The sequence below is a fragment of the Hevea brasiliensis genome, chromosome 8 (assembly GCF_030052815.1).
Source record: "Hevea brasiliensis isolate MT/VB/25A 57/8 chromosome 8, ASM3005281v1, whole genome shotgun sequence".
In the NCBI taxonomy this organism is placed as follows: Eukaryota; Viridiplantae; Streptophyta; class Magnoliopsida; order Malpighiales; family Euphorbiaceae; genus Hevea; species Hevea brasiliensis.
The window spans coordinates 19,775,936-19,793,158 of NC_079500.1; the positions used below are offsets into that span (position 1 = coordinate 19,775,936).

Sequence of the window (17,223 nt, forward strand, 5' to 3'; positions counted from 1 at the left end):
TTAAATTTGAAAAATAAAATTTTTAATAAAAAATTATCAGTTAAAGTAGCAATCGATTTACCAACCAAAATCGATTGCTAACAGTAAGTTGCAAAAAATTTTGATGTTTTTAATTTTGTAATTTTATAGCTATTTTGTAAATCAATTACTATTTGCAACTAATTTAGCAATCAAAAAGTCGGTTGCTAATTTAAAAAAAAAATTCTGAATAATAAATAAAAATTTTAAATAAATAAACTTTTCAAAAATTTACAAAAATAATAAATTATTAATGAAAAATTAATACTAAAAAGATGATAAAAAAATATATTAAAAATGAAAAGATGATAAATAAAATATATGAGAATGAAAAAGATGATTAAGAAAATAAGAGAAAGGAAAAGGAAGAAAAAAAATAGTAGTGGGCAAGAAAATAAGTAGTGGAAAAAAAAAGTAGTTTATATAAGCGAATTAACAATTGATTTTAGTAATTAGTTATCGATTGCTAATATCTTTTAAAAATTGGGAGGAAATTTTTAGGGGAAAATTGGTTGTGAATCAAAATAAAAAAATAAAAAATAGGTGGGAATTTTGTAAGGGAAAAAAGCTTTTAAAATTCAATTTCTGTTAGCAACTGACTCGTAAATTGGTTACAAATTAAAATAAAAAAATAAAAAAAATGGTATGAATTTTTTAGGGGGAAAAATCGATTACAAAATCAGTTGCTATTAGCAATTGATTTTAATTAGCTTCAAAAATCGATTGTTGTTAACGATTGACTCACAAATCGATTGTAAATTAAAAAAAAAATTAGGCGAAAAAAAATCATTTCCTAACAGCAATCGATACCCATTTTAATCGGTTGTAAAAATCGGTTGCTATTAGTAACCAATTCGAAATCAATTATAAAAAATATAAAAATAAAAAATTAGATAAAAATTGTTAGAGAGAAAAATTTAATAATCAATTTGTAATTGGTTATAAAAATCAGTTGTTATTAGCAACCAACAAGGAATCTGTTGCAAATAATAATCGGTTGCTAACTTTGGAGTAATTAAAATAATTATTTAATTTAACAACTAATTCTCTAAATTGATTGCTGTTAGCAACCGATTTCAAAATCGGTTGCTATTAGTAGTTGATTAATAAATCAGCTGCTAAAATCTGTTACTACTAGTAATCGATTGTTAAAATTTATTGCTAACAGCAACCAGTTTTAAATTTGATTACTAATCATATATTTAAGGTTTTTCTAATATCAATTAGTAACTTATTTAGCAAACAATTATAAATCGTTATAGCAGTCAATTATAAATTGGCTATTACAGCATCCAATTATAAATTGGTTGTTAATAACAACCAATTCTTGAGTCATTTATTAAATTTTTAAAAATTAACTATTTACTTAAAAAAATAAAATCACAAATTAATTAAAAAATTTGTTGCTAATAACAATTGATTTCAGTCGGTTGTAATAATTGATTGCAAAATGTTGGTTATTGTATAAATTAAATATATTATTTCTTTTGCTACTTAACGAAAACTCTCAAATATATATATATATATATATATATATATATATATATATATATATATATATATATATATATATATATATATGACTTTTTTTGTTACATTCTATTCACTATGAAAACTCATTCTAGGATCATCTGTCGCATCGTCATATCTCTAACTAAAGAAGGGTCAGATAATTAGAATTGGATAAATTGGTATAATATTCATAAATATTTAGTTATTTCTTTTTTCATGTGGTTGGGTTGCGTGAAATTCATATGAAAAAAATGTAGATTATAAATGGCTTTCCATGAGAGGATTTCTAATGTTTATATTTTTAAAAATTTAGTATTGTTGGTATAAAAAATTATAATCTGAATTGATGTGGCCCAACCGCAAGTGCACGGGTTGTACAAGTAATACAGTAAAGATATCGTTCCCACGAGGAGTTGAGTTAATGATTGAATTTTTGATATAAAAGTTGACTAAATCGAAGTATTTTTAAAATTAAAGTAATGAATTGATGGGTAATGGAGTATGAAATCTAAATGTGCAAAATTAATATTCTATTCAACAATGTATTAATTAAACTAAAATTGCATCAAATTGAAATAAGCAAGTTCAAATATGGCAATATTCAAAATGGTAAGTAATTAAATTTGATTAGAAATTAACAATGATAAAAAGGCAATTCCGGAGTTCGGGATTTCATATCCGAGCTATTTTGGGATTTTAAATTGGTTATCCAATCTTATGAAACTAATGGTTTTAAGGAGATTAATTCTTAAATCCTTTGAATTCCCTTTCGAGTGAGACAAAGAGTGCCTTAATCAATCTAATCCTACTTTCGTGGAGTTAGAATTAATTAAGACCCATTAAGTTCTTTAATTAATCTGTGAATCCTCTTAATCCTTAGTCTATTTCTAGATCTAAGTTAATTAAGTCCAATTCCTTCATTATCTATCACAAGGCCTTCTCCTTTCGGTGCTTCAACCATGGATTAAGAACATTACTCAATGGGATCCTACACTAAGCATGTCATTAAGCACACAAGAAATGAATAAAACTCATTAAGACCACAAAATATGGATTACCCAATTAAAATCCACAAAATATCTCAAATATTACATCCCTTACTCCAGAATCAAAATAAAACTACTCACTATCCATAATGTTTGCAAGATATTATGAGTTTATAAGGAAATAAAGCTTTAATCTAAGCTAAGGAATAAGAAATTAAACACTAGAAATGTAGACAAATGTAAGGAAAGAAAGAAATCTGCAAATCTTGGTTGAAAATGGTGTGGAAGGTGAAAGTGACTCTTCAAATTCTGCCTCTCTTCTCCTTTCCTTTTCTGCTCCTTTTTTTGCTCCCTTTTCTAAAATGGGAAAATGAGACTATTTATAGCATTTTTCTGACATGGAGCCCTAAAATGGTATGTTCTAGGAGGAATTATCTGAGGGAATCTTACATGACTCATTAATGAACTCTTTATGGGATGCATAAGTGGTGCATAAGTTATGCGATCCCTTACGCGATTTCGGTGATCTGGTTCACTTATGCGAAACTGCATGACTTGGTGCATAGGCTATGCACAATTCCGTGAAGGTGCATAAGAGAGGCGAGAATGTGCATAAGCTATGCAGTCTCCTTATGCACATTTCGGTTGGTTCTGAGCAGATGATTTTCTCCTTATGCAGATCTGCATAGCTTATGCGGCAAGTTATGCACAATTTGGTCAATGCATATTTCAGCTTGAAAACTTGTTTTTGACATCTTTGGCTGTAGAAGTCACTCCTCAGTGGCAGAATTTCTCTTCAGTCCTTCAAAAACACCATTTTTCCTACAAAACAAAGTAAAAATTACAAATTAATCCAAAATCGACAATTATGAAAAACTCACTAATTAACTAATGAAATTAGCTAAAAATGACTAATAATCAAATAAAATGGTTAGAAAATTAGACCTAAATGACTATGCAAAATGTATGCATCAAATACTCCCAAACTCAAACTTTTTCTTGTCCTCAAGCAAACTTTAAAATGTGGTGCAAAAATTTTAGGGGTGCCTTATCCAAAGAGTTATGAAAATCACCCATTAAGGTAACTTAACACCCTTTTAGCCATACCAGCAATCCATATACCCATCCTTCAAAATGCAAAGAATTTAATGCTTATCCAAGCTTTCACCGCTTAGCCATCAAGTCAATTATCATTCAAAATCCCCAAACCAACCAATCAAGAGAGAAAGTCATGCTCAAAAGGAATTCTAGAACAATCAATAGTCAAAGTGTCTCTATATGGAATGATGGAATTGAATGAGTGAATGAATAGTTTTCCAATCCCATAGGCAAATTCCCTACTCCCATCTCCACTAATGTAGCAAGTACTATCTAGAGATCAAAGGTCTTTTTAGGGATGTAATGGGGCCATGGGGTTCAAAATGAGGCTAAGAAGAAGAATGGGTAAAAAGGATTCAAAGCATGAGAATATTTCCAATCTTAACAACATAAGGTACACTTCTTATTTTATTTTATTTTATTTTCTTTTTCTTTTTTTTTTTATATATATGGAGGAGAGAAGTACACAATGAGAATTGTCAAGTGCTAGCATAGTTTACAAAACACATAAAATGGAGGGACATTTTGATACTTTAAACTTGTATTTTGCATTTTCTTTTGATGATTGTCCCTAAAAATGCCACCCCCAAACTCATTTCTTTTAATACTTTGGGTGGATTTCTTTCATTTTGAATGGCAATAGTGAAAAGCACATATACTAGCACTTTTACAAGATGACAAGCACTTCTTCTCCCTTTTATTGTATATTTTTTTTTATTTTTATTATTATTTTTTAGAAAGTGTACCTAATATTCAATATTATTCTCATGAAAAGAGTTGGAGTGTTTGGTTCATTGGCTAGATAGCAATAAGGATTTCAAGAAAAATTGGGGATAAAAAGGCTCAAAGGGGTTTTCAAAGGTCAATTTTAATTAGGAAAAAGGGCCAAAGGTTTAAAATGAGAAGGTTTAAATCAAAGAATGCCTAATCATCTCTCTTTTCAAGTACAAGCTGGTATTTCGCCTTGAAAGGTTTAGAAAATTTGTTCTAGGATTGGTGAGACATCATTTGACTACCTTATATCCAATAACTCCCTCTAAACACTCCAATCTCTAAAGGACTAGTTGGGTGGCTTTTTGGCTAAGAAGATATAGGCAAGGGATAGACATTTCAAAACCTTGCACCTCTTAGGAAACTTTCAATCCACAAACCCAACTAAAAGGTGAGTCAAATCACTCTCATAGGCAGCTTTTCAATACTCAAGGGATTTGGCAAAAGATTTTAATGCATGATGCATGATTCCTAAAATGAGTAATGCATTAACTAAATGGAGGAAGTTTATTTGTATGCAATATGTACAATTTCTAAGTGATGTATAATGTGTGTGTAAATGTGTTATGTATATGTATGTATGGATGTATATGTAAAATATTTACAATATATGTAGATGGAATGGGATGAGATACTCTATACTCAAAATGTGAAAAATTAAAGTCAAAAATCAAAATGTGCACCCCCAAACTCAAAATTGGACATTGTCCTCAATGTCTCAAGTAGTGGATAACCAAAACTCAAAGCAAATAATATTGACCAGGAATTGTAAAAATTAAGAGCAAAAAGAAAGAGTTACCTGGTATGGAGCAGAGGAGAATTCAAGATATAAAGGGATGCATAAGAAGCTGCATAGGTTATGCAGAGTAAAGTACTGTCCAGATCAAGTGCATAAGTGGGGTGCATAAGCCTTGTGGTTCTGCATGAGTGACAATATGGGTTGCATAGGCTATGCAGCACAGTTGCCTAAGGGGAATACAACCTGTGCAGTTCTGCATAAGTAGCAGAAAGGGTTGCACAGGCTATGCAAAACAGTTGCATAAGGAAATTCATAGCCTGTGCAGTGTATACAAAAGTTGCTGCATGAGGATTGGCAAGGGGAAATGTACAACCAGCATTAGAAGCATTAAAATATATACAGAGTATGGGCAAATATGTACAAAAGGGTAATAAGTGCAATGAAAATCAAAGAAGACTAATGTAATAGCTATCCAATAAAACTTCAAGAAAAACAGAATTTAAAACAAACTAATTCAAAAGAAACATAAGTCAAAGCAAACTATAAATGTATGAACATATTTACAAAGAAAAGGTCCTACAAGATTGAACAAAAGTAAACAGAAGCTAATCTAGTTCTATTGTTTTGCCCTTGTCCAAAGATGTGGCTAAGAAATTTGTAACTTGCCATTTGTCGAAATGATGGTCTTTGGAGGAGGTGATGGAGGTGGGGGTGGCATGCCCAGAAAGATCATGAGTTGCTTCACCATTTCCTTCAATTCTTTCTGCTTGTCCCTGGTTTCCATGACAAGGTCAAATAGGTGATCATGACGATCCTTGAGTGTATCAAGACCAGTGTCAAGCTTCCTATCCACAAAGTATATATCATCACTAAGCCTTTCAAGATAGGTGAATAAGGCTTTAGTGTTGAATGCGAGAGGGCTATGGATGAGGAAGGTTCAATGTAGGAGGTATGGTGAGCGAGGCTGGGGTCTCTGTGCAGTGGAGGGTGGGGTAGGTGTAGTAGGGTCTTTGTGGGGTGATGGGAAAGGTTGGGTTTAGTTTGTGTAATGGGCTCAGTTTCTGCTGCAGGTTGGTCAGTATCAAAATATGACAAATTGAACCCTGTTTTTGTTAAGTGTGCATTATAAAAATATAAAGTTTCCACAAGTCTTTGGTATTGAGTGCTCTGCGATTAAAACCAAAATGCTTGGCTATGATGATTATGAGCCCACCCAAAACAATGTCACCTATGGATTTGGTGGTAATATGCACACATGCTCACAAAAGAAATAACCGGAGAAACCTTAACTTTGTGAAATGCACACCATAACATAAATAGTTGATTTCCCCACGACACTGAACTAGTCCCTCTGCCCAATATGGTGCTAGCAATCAACCTATGAATAAACCTAAGTGCAGGGTCAAGTATTTGGGAGGTTTTTGATCTTCCAGCAGAGGAAGTTTGAGGTTGGTTTGTGATGATTCTCCAAAATTGGGCAGCATTCCAAATACCCTTGTTGGCTACCTCTACTCCAGTATGTGGCACTCGAAATAACCCATCAATTGCAAAACCAAAAATGCTATGAAATTAGTCCAATGACAGCTCTCTATTTTGCCCCAAGCATCTAAATTTCATAAGTGGCTTATGGTCTACATCATGCAATTTGAGGGTAGCAGAGAATGAAGAAATAAACTCCAAAACTAGAGTTGGATAAACTATCTCCTGCTTATGCACAAATTCCATCCAACCCATACCATCAAGATATGTAACTACATTGTCAAATAAACCAAGAGATTGTAGAGAATCAGCAGATATATACCTAGTGGGTTGTACCCTCCTATCCTTGAGTCTCTTAAAAGCTGCCTTTTGAATTGTATCAGGAAGAGGCCAAGGTAGCTTGGATACATGTGAAGCTACCGAAATTGTCTTTTTGCTGGAGGAGGGTGTGGAGGTTGGAGCTTTTGGCTTTTTGGGTGGTGGTTCCGACAATGGGGTGGGTGGTTCTTTGTGTTTGGATAGAGGAGGGGCAGAGGACATGGGTCGCACAGATTTTGACCGGATTTTTCGTTTGTACGTGGTTGGGGGAGGTGTTGGGGGTGTCGCTTGTGGAGGAGAATTGGGAGTGGGGGGTATCGTTGACAATGGCGAGACTTCGAGAGGAGAAGCTGGACGGGAATGGGGAGGCGACTCCATTGCCGATGGTGAGGATGGAGAGATAAGGGTGGAAATGAAAATGCAGGGTGAAGTTTAGGGTTTATGCGGTGGAAATGCTAGTGGAGAAGAAGGGGAGAGGAAGGGATATGCGGGAATGAGTATCGTGAGAGAAGAAGGACAGTGAACAGGGTTTATCGGGGTGAAGGTGGGAAAGAAAAAAAATTTTTGCCGAAAGGAAAAAATTTGATTTAAATGGGTTTTGTAAAAGACTGCATAAGGGGAAAGTGCATGTGCATTGCTTATGCACCAGCTTATGCAAGTGTTGCCCTGTTTTGAAGTTCAGAAAAATATGTCATGCAGAAGTGCATAGGCCATGCACGCTGCTTATGCAGGTCTCGGCAACTTTTGAAATTTGGGGAGTGAAGTCATGTGGGAGTGCATAAGTTATGCACTCCCCTTATACACCTCTCGGCGGATTTGGCTTTTTAGAGAATCGGGTCATGCAGAAGTGCATGGGTCATGCACTCTGCCCATGCAGATTTCGGCAACTTTTGAAATTTGGGTTGGTGGTCATACAGATGTGCATAAGCTATGCACTCTGCTTATGCACTCTTCGGTGGGTTTTGAGATTCAGAGTGTGAGGTTATGCAGAAGTGCATAAGCTATGCACATTGCTTATGCATGTCTCGACAGCTTTTGGAATTTTCGGATTTCTGGTCATGCAGAAGTGCATAAGTCATGCACTCTGCTTATGCACCCCTCGGCAGGTTTGGAATTTTTGGGTTTTTGGTTATGCGGGAGTGCATAAGTTATGCACTCTGCTTATGCAGCCCTCGGCAGGTTTGGAGATTCAGAGTTTTTGGTCATGCGGGAGTGCATAAGTTATGCACTCCCCTTATGCAAACTTCGGCAGAGAGAGAAAATGAAGAATTTGAAGTTATGCAAATGTGCATAGGTCATGCACTCTGTTTATGCAAGTTTCTAAAGATGTGAAATTTGACAAAATTAGGCTATGCAGAGTTGCATAAGCTATGCACTCTCCTTATGCACTTGCAATAAAGGTGAAAAATGGCAAGAATTGTGGTTATGCAGGATTGCATAAGCTATGCAGTTGCTTATGCACAATTCAACAAGATTAAGATTGCCATGGAACATGAATTGCAACTGTGAAAAATACCCTAAAATGAGGAAATATAATTCTATGAAGCATAAACCATGAGAATTTTCACCAAAATCACATCAATATATACAAAGTTCATCAAAAATGCATCACACAAGCATGTAGATATGGATCCTACATAAAAGACCTTTGAGAACTATGCCATTTTGACTCAAATTGAGCAAATCAACATTTAGCACATTAAAACTCAATAAAATCTTCATAAGGTTGCATCTATTCACAAATGATGAAATGAAGTCTCCAAGTTTTGCCAAGAAAATGCACCATACCTACCTTGAATCCTACAACCCAAAGAAGCTCAAAACTGCAAAAATGATTCACTTACCACCATATTAACATTATAAGCATATATACTTAAAAGTCACACACCCAACCTCACCAAGAACATAAGCTATCTACTGCAAACACCCTCTTTGCTGCAGATTTTATTTTTCCTCTGCATAAACCAGATTGCAGCTCCTGCACAGATTATGCAGCAAAAACTTATCAGTTTTTGGGAGGGTTTGAAGGACAAAATTTACAAGTTAAGGGTCACTCCCCCAACAGTTCACCAGCCTTTCTTCATTGAAATACATCTACAAGGGACAAGATTTAACAATGTCAAAAATTGAATTTGGGGAGATTTAAGATAAAAACTAAAGCAATGAAAATAAAAGTAAATTAGCAAAAGCAAAATAAAAGGACTTGGGATGCCTCCCAAGAGGGCTAATTTATAGTCCTTGGCTGGACTCTTCATGAATTTCACTGAAAAGAGGTGAGGGATTGGAGAGCTTGTAACAGCTTGCTCCCTTTATTGGGTCTCCAATTATGTAATGCTTCAATCTATGCCCATTGATCTTAAAATTCCCAGATTTTTCACTCCAAATTTCAATTGCTCCATAAGGGAAAACCTTAGAAACTCTATATGGACCAGTCCACCTTGACTTGAGTTTTCCAGGGAACAATTTCAATCTTGAGTTGAACAACAAAACTGAATCACCTTCTTTAAATTCCTTTTTCCTAAGGTGCTTATCATGCCAAACTTTAGTTCTTTCTTTGTAAATACGGGCACTTTCATAAGCATCCATCCTCAATTCCTCAAGCTCATTAAGTTGTAATAACCTTTTCTCACCAGCTTGCTTAAGATCAAAATTCAAGGTCTGAATGGCCCAATATGCTCTATGTTCTAGCTCCACAGGTAAATGACAAGACTTACCATACACCAACCTAAAGGGAGTAGTTCCTATAGGGGTTTTGTAGGCAGTTCTATATGCCCATAAAGCATTATCTAGTTTGATAGACCAATCTTTCCGAGAATTGTTCACTATTTTCTCCAAAATATGCTTGAGCTCTCTGTTAGAAATTTCAACTTTTCCTGAAGTTTGAGGGTGGTATGGGGTAGCTATCTTGTGCACTACACCATACTTCCTCATTAAGCTCTCAAATTGCTTATTGCAAAAATGGGAACCCCCATCACTAATTACAGCCCTAGGAGCTCCAAATCTACTCAAGACAAATTTCTTCAAAAATTTCACTACCACTCTAGCATTATTAGTTGGAGTTGCAATAGCTTCCACCCACTTTGACACATAGTCAACTCTAACTAAGATGTATCTATTACCATATGAAGGAGGGAATAGCCCCATAAAATCTATTCCCCAAACATCAAATAATTCCACTTCAAGAATATTATTTAGGGGCATTTGATCTCTTTTTGACAAATTTCCACTCCTTTGGCATTTATCACATTCCAACACAAATTTCCTCACATCCTTAAAAAGATTTGGCCAAAAGAAACCAGCTTGCAAAATTTTACTAGCTGTCTTAGAGATTCCAAAATGTCCTCCATAATCAGAAGCATGGCAATGATGCATAATACTCTGTATCTCCTCTTCAGGAATACATCTCCTTATTAAACCATCACAGCATCTCCTAAAGAGTAAATGATCGTCCCATCTATAAAACTTCACCTCATGCAAAAACTTTTTCATTTGTTGCCATGTCATACCTAGAGGTAAAACTCCACAAGATAGATAATTCACAATATCTGCATACCAAGGTAGTTTAGCAACAAGAGAGAAAAGTTGTTCATCCAAGAAAAACTCATCAATAGGGATTTCATCTAATTCTTCATCATCCAATTTCAACCTACTAAGATTATCAGCAACTAATTTTCAGCTCCCTTCTTATCTCTAATCTCCAAATCAAACTCTTGTAACATCAGAATCCACCTAATGAGTCTAGGTTTAGCCTCCTTTTTACGGAGCAAATACCTAATGGCTGCGTGATCTGAAAATATAACCACCTTTGAGTCAATAATGTAAGGTCTGAATTTTTCCAATGCAAAGACAATTGCTAAAAATTCCTTTTCAATTGTTGCATAATTTGTTTGAGTCTCATCCAGTGTTCTACTAGCATAATAAATAGCATAAGCCTTTTTGTCCTTTCTTTGACCAAGAACAGCCCCAATTGCATAGTTGCTAGCATCACACATAATTTCAAAAGGTAGGCTCCAATCAGGTGGTTGCATGATTGGTGCAGTGATAAGAGCTTGCTTCAACCTGCAAAAGGCATCCAAACACTCTTGGTCAAATACAAATGGTGTGTCATTACTTAACAAATTAGACAAAGGTTTGGCTATTTTAGAAAAATCCTTGATAAAGCGTCTGTAGAACCCGGCATGTCCTAAGAAACTTCGAATTCCTTTGACATTGGTAGGAGGAGCCATCTTCTCTATCACTTCAACCTTGGCTTTATCAACCTCTATTCCTCTGTTAGACACCAAATGTCCAAGCACTATCCCTTCCTGAACCATGAAATGACACTTTTCCCAGTTTAACACAAGGTCAGTATCTGCACATCGCTGCAAAACTTTAGAAAGGTTAGCCAAGCATATATCAAATGAAGATCCATAAACAGAAAAATCGTCCATAAAAACCTCCATGATGTCTTCAATGAAATCTGAGAAGATTGCCATCATGCACCTTTGAAAAGTGGCTGGTGCATTACATAACCCAAATGGCATCCTCCTATAAGCAAAGGTTCCATATGAACAAGTAAAAGTGGTTTTCTCTTGATCATTTGGATGGATAGGGATTTGAAAAAAACCTGAATATCCATCTAAATAGCAAAAGTAAGAATGCCTAGCTAGTCTTTCCAACATTTGATCAATGAAGGGAAGTGGAAAATGATCTTTTCTAGTGGCAACATTTAATTTTCTGTAATCTATGCACATCCGCCAACTACTCACCGTTCTAGTGGAAATTAATTCATTATTTTCATTTTTGACCACTGTCATTCCACCCTTTTTTGGGACAACATGTACTGGGCTCACCCAAGTACTGTCTGAGATGGGATATATGATCCCTGCATCAAGCAACTTCAAAATTTCCTTTTTAACAACTTCTTTCATATTTGGGTTCAACCTCCTCTGATGTTCAATAGATGGTTTACAATTTTCTTCCAAACTGATTCTATGCATGCAAAAGTGTGGGCTTATTCCCTTAATGTCATCTATGGTGTATCCCAAAACTTTCCTAAATTGCCTCAACACTCTTAACAACTTATCAGCCTCTAAAGTACTCAAATTTGCATTTACAATTACTGGATAAGTGTTATTAGTGCCAAGAAATTCATACCTGAGCTGAGAAGGAAGTTGCTTAAGTTCTACCTTAGGTGCATCTCCTTCCTTGAATGATGGTTGCTTAAATTCTGCTTTTTCCTTTTGTGTGAGTTGAAAAACTGGAGCAGAAATGAATGGTGGACTTCCCTCTAAGTGTTGAGCATATGCAGCTACATGAGGGTTGTCATAGTCTATGCCTCCTCCATGAACCAAACAATTTTCAAGTGGATCTTCTGGATATTTCTTTCTGAAGTGTTCTTCAACCAGCTCATCAATAATATCAACTCTCAAGCAAGTATCAGCTTCAGAATGATGCTTTTTCATAGTGTTATTAATATTGAAAACCAATTGCTCTTCACCAACCCTAAGAGTAAGCTTTTCTCCCTTAACATCAATCAATGCTCCTGCTGTAGCTAGAAAGGGTCTTCCCAAGATAATTGGAATATTAAAATCTTCCTCCATGTCCAAGATGACAAAGTCAACAGGTATATAGAACTTTCCAACCTTCAGAGGCACATTCTCCAAAATCCCTTCAGGATACTTGATTGATCTGTCAGCTAACTGAAGAGAAATGTGAGTTGGTTTAAGATCTCCCATATTGAGCTTCTCATAGATGGAAAGGGGCATAAGGCTAACACTAGCCCCTAAATCACATAAAGCTTTTGTAGAACATGATTCCCCTATGTGGCATGGAATTGAAAAACTCCCTGGATCCTTGAACTTTGGGGGAAGTTTCCTTTGGAGGATAGCACTACATTCTTCTGTCAAAGCTACAGTTTCATCATCTTCAAGTTTCCTCTTGTTTGAGAGAATTTCTTTCAAGAATTTTGCATAAGGGGGCATTTGTGAAAGAGCATCAACAAACGGCACATTTATGTAAAGCTTCTTCAAAACCTTTAAGAACTTCCCAAATTGCTTATCAAGCTTGGCTTTGTGAAATCTTTGTGAAAAGGGAAGTTGTGGCTTGTAGGGTTCAGGAGGTATATATTTCTCTTCCTTCTCTTCAAATTCCTCTTTACATTTTTCTGCACTCTCTTGTTTTTCACTCTCATCAGTTCCTTTCTCATTTTCTCTCTTCTCACTGTTTTCACTCTTCTCATCATTTATAACTTTCCCACTTCTTAAAGTAATAGCTTGACACTGCTCTCTTGGGTTTTCTGGTTGACTTGGAAGTTTTCCAAAAGATTTAGCACTTGAGGAAGATGCTTGTTGTGCAATCTGGTTTTCCAGCATTCTGTTGTGTGTTTGCATCTGTTCCAGCCTTGCTTTCATCTCTCTCATCTCCTCATCATGCTTATTTTGGTTAGCAAGAATCTATTGTAATAAAGCTTCAGTGGTGGAATTTCATTCTTGCTGTTTTGGTGGAGGGTTCATATTTTTCTGCTGAAAATTAGGCAGTGGTTGCCTATTTTGCTGATATGGAACTCCTTGTTGCTGATGTGGTTGAAAATTCTGATTTTGAACTTGATTTTGCTAATTTCCCCATGAAAAGTTGGGATGATTCCTCCAATTTGGATTGTAAGTTTGAGAATAAGAATTCCCCATTTGTTTGTTTCCATAATTACCAACATATGCTGCTTGTTCTCCATAATCTACTCCACAGCTGGTAGTTTCCTCTGCATAAGCCACTTGTTGTGAACTTCCAGCTGATGATGATGAACTAACCAACATACTCAGATCTTCCATCTTCTTAGCAAGGACATTTGTAAGTGCATCAAACTTTGCATTAATCATGTTGAATGGATCAAGATCATACATTCCAGCAGCTTGCCTCTTTTGAGTTGGAGCTGGTCCTCTTGGACTACTCCAAAGATGAGTATTTTTTGCAATTTTCTCCAGTAGCTCATAAGCTTCATCTTCATGCTTCATAATAAATTCTCCTCCTGTTTGAGCATCAATAATCCCTCTGATTGCAGGAGTGACATTTGTGTAAAAATTCTGATTTATCATCCATTTTGGAATGGCATGATGTGGGCATAATCTCTCTAATTCCTTCCATCTCATCCATGACTCATATAAAGTTTCATCTTCTCTTGGTCTGAAAGCTGTCATTTGATTCCTCAACTCTTGAGTTTTTCCAGGTGGAAAATATTGTGTAAGAAATGCATCAGTGAGTTGCTCCCAATTTGTAATGGAGTTGTGAGGTAAAGAGTCAAGCCAATCCAATGCTCTATCTTTCAAAGAGAACGGGAATAGCTTCAATCTTGCTGCATCATCTGACACTCTAGGTTGTTTTTGCATGTCACAAATCATAGCAAACTTCTTCAGGTGTGTGTGTGGATTTTCAGAAGGATGTCCTCCAAATTGAGAATTTTGAATCATTTGAAGAACTCCAAAATCCATCTTGTAACTATTTGCATCAATTCTTGGTCTTGCTATACTCTCTCTCAAGTCATCAAAATGTGGAAAAGCATGATCCATCATACTTCCCCTAGGCACGTTTGCATTAACAACTTCTTCCCCTTGGGCTTAATTTTCATTGTTTTGACCATTTCCAGCATTACCAACACCAATTCTAATTCTTTCATCAGCCATGTCTGCTTCTAATTCAGTTTCTCTCAAAGCTTCTTTCCTTCTTCTGGTTTCTTTCTTGTTGGCCTTACAAAATTTCTCAATTTCAGGGTTGAGTAATAAGGATGTATCACTTGTGCTTCTAGCTCTTCTCATAAAAGATTAAAAGTACCTGAAAAAGAACAAACAAACACAAAATGAAAAGATAACAAAGATAAAACTATAAACAACTAAAATAATCAAGAATTCAATCTTAAACAAACAACTCAAGAACGGCGCCAAAAACTTGATGTGGCCCAACCGCAAGTGCACGGGTCGTACAAGTAATACAGTAAAGATATCGTTTCCACGAGGAGTTGAGTTAATGATTGAATTTTTGATATAAAAGTTGACTAAATCGAAGTATTTTTAAAATTAAAGTAATGAATTGATGGGTAATGGAGTATGAAATCTAAATGTGCAAAATTAATATTCTATTCAACAATGTATTAATTAAACTAAAATTGCATCAAATTGAAATAAGCAAGTTCAAATATGGCAATATTCAAAATGGTAAGTAATTAAATTTGATTAGAAATTAACAATGGTAAAAAGGCAATTCCGGAGTTCGGGATTTCATATCCGAGCTATTTTGGGATTTTAAATTGGTTATCCAATCTTATGAAACTAATGGTTTTAAGGAGATTAATTCTTAAATCCTTTGAATTCCCTTTCGAGTGAGACAAAGAGTGCCTTAATCAATCTAATCCTACTTTCGTGGAGTTAGAATTAATTAAGACCCATTAAGTTCTTTAATTAATCTGTGAATCCTCTTAATCCTTAGTCTATTTCTAGATCTAAGTTAATTAAGTCCAATTCCTTCATTATCTATCACAAGGCCTTCTCCTTTCGGTGCTTCAACCATGGATTAAGAACATTACTTAATGGGATCCTACACTAAGCATGTCATTAAGCACACAAGAAATGAATAAAACTCATTAAGACCACAAAATATGGATTACCCAATCAAAATCCACAAAATATCTCAAATATTACATCCCTTACTCCAGAATCAAAATAAAACTACTCACTATCCATAATGTTTGCAAGATATTATGAGTTTATAAGGAAATAAAGCTTTAATCTAAGCTAAGGAATAAGAAATTAAACACTAGAAATGTAGAAAAATGTAAGGAAATAAAGAAATCTGCAAATCTTGGTTGAAAATGGTGTGGAAGGTGAAAGTGACTCTTCAAATTCTGCCTCTCTTCTCCTTTCCTTTTCTGCTCCTTTTTTTGCTCCCTTTTCTAAAATGGGAAAATGAGACTATTTATAGCATTTTTCTGACATGGAGCCCTAAAATGGTATGTTCTAGGAGGAATTATCTGAGAGAATCTTCTGCCAGCTCATTAATGAACTCTTTATGGGACTGCATAAGTGGACTGTATAAGTTATGCAGTCCCTTACGCAGCTTTCAGTGATTCGGTTCACTTATGCGAATCGCATGACTTGGTGCATAGGCTATGCACAATTCCGTGAAGGTGCATAAGAGAGGCGAGAATGTGCATAAGCTATGCGATCTCCTTATGCACATTTCGGTTGGTTCGGAATGATGATTTTTCTCCTTATGCAGATCTGCATAGCTTATGCGACAAGTTATGCACAATTTGGTTAATGCATATTTCATTGAAAACTTGTTTTTGACATCTTTGGCTGTAGAAGTCACTCCTCAAGTGAAATTTCTCTTGATCCTTCAAAACACCATTTTTCCTACAAAACAAAGTAAAAATTACAAATTAATCCAAAATTGACAATTATGAAAAACTCACTAATTAACTAATGAAATTAGCTAAAAATGACTAATAATCAAATAAAATGGTTATGAAATTAGACCTAAATGACTATGCAAAATGTATGCATCATGAATCTAAAGAAAATATATATAAAAGAATTATAAAGACTTTTTTTTAATAAAAAAAATAATTCATTTTCTTACTATTAAACATGCATGTAATGAATTGAGAAAGTAATAATTTCATTATAAAATAGATAAGGGATCAAGCTTTCATTCTAAAAGAGATGAAATTAGACTTAGCCTCACATAATAAAATTAATCATTACAATTATACTGAGCCACAGCAAAACGTGGGCCTAAATCTAGTGCTGTCTGTATTTGAGGGCTTGACTTGAAATGGTTTTGACTATCCAATCAATATTGAATATCGCTGAGTCCATATATATATAATATTAATTTATGATTATTATTATTATTATTGGAGAGTACTTATATACACAACTTAATTTATTAGGACCATAATCAATTTAATAAACAATTCATAAAGAGAATAAAAAATTCTTAAGTAATTTTTTTATAAATAAAAAAATATTTAAATTCAATTTAAAATAATTCTCCATATTAGTAGCTTATATTATTTCTTATTTTTATCTTTAGATGAAAAATTAAAATAAAAAATAACAATCTTCTCCTTTAATTTTTTTTTTTAAATCTACACATTATCATTCGAAAGTAATTTTTTTAATTAATATGGATATTTTATGTTTAAATTTTATAAAGCCTATTTTAACAACTTGCAACTTATTAATGAATTATGTATATAATTAGTGTCTTAAGTTCTCAATTTATATGTATTTATAAAAAAAATAAATATGAATATATTAATTTCTTTGAAGT

The 17,223-nt window shown here is 34.4% G+C and overlaps 1 non-coding gene across 1 annotated transcript; it reads left to right on the forward strand.

Moving 5' to 3' along the window:
• Positions 1-14,001: 14,001 nt before the first annotated feature.
• On the forward strand, positions 14,002-14,109 carry LOC131182664 (small nucleolar RNA R71). The gene has a single exon (XR_009150926.1). It is a non-coding gene; the product is annotated as a small nucleolar RNA R71 (small nucleolar RNA).
• The last annotated feature ends 3,114 nt before the right edge of the window (positions 14,110-17,223 follow it).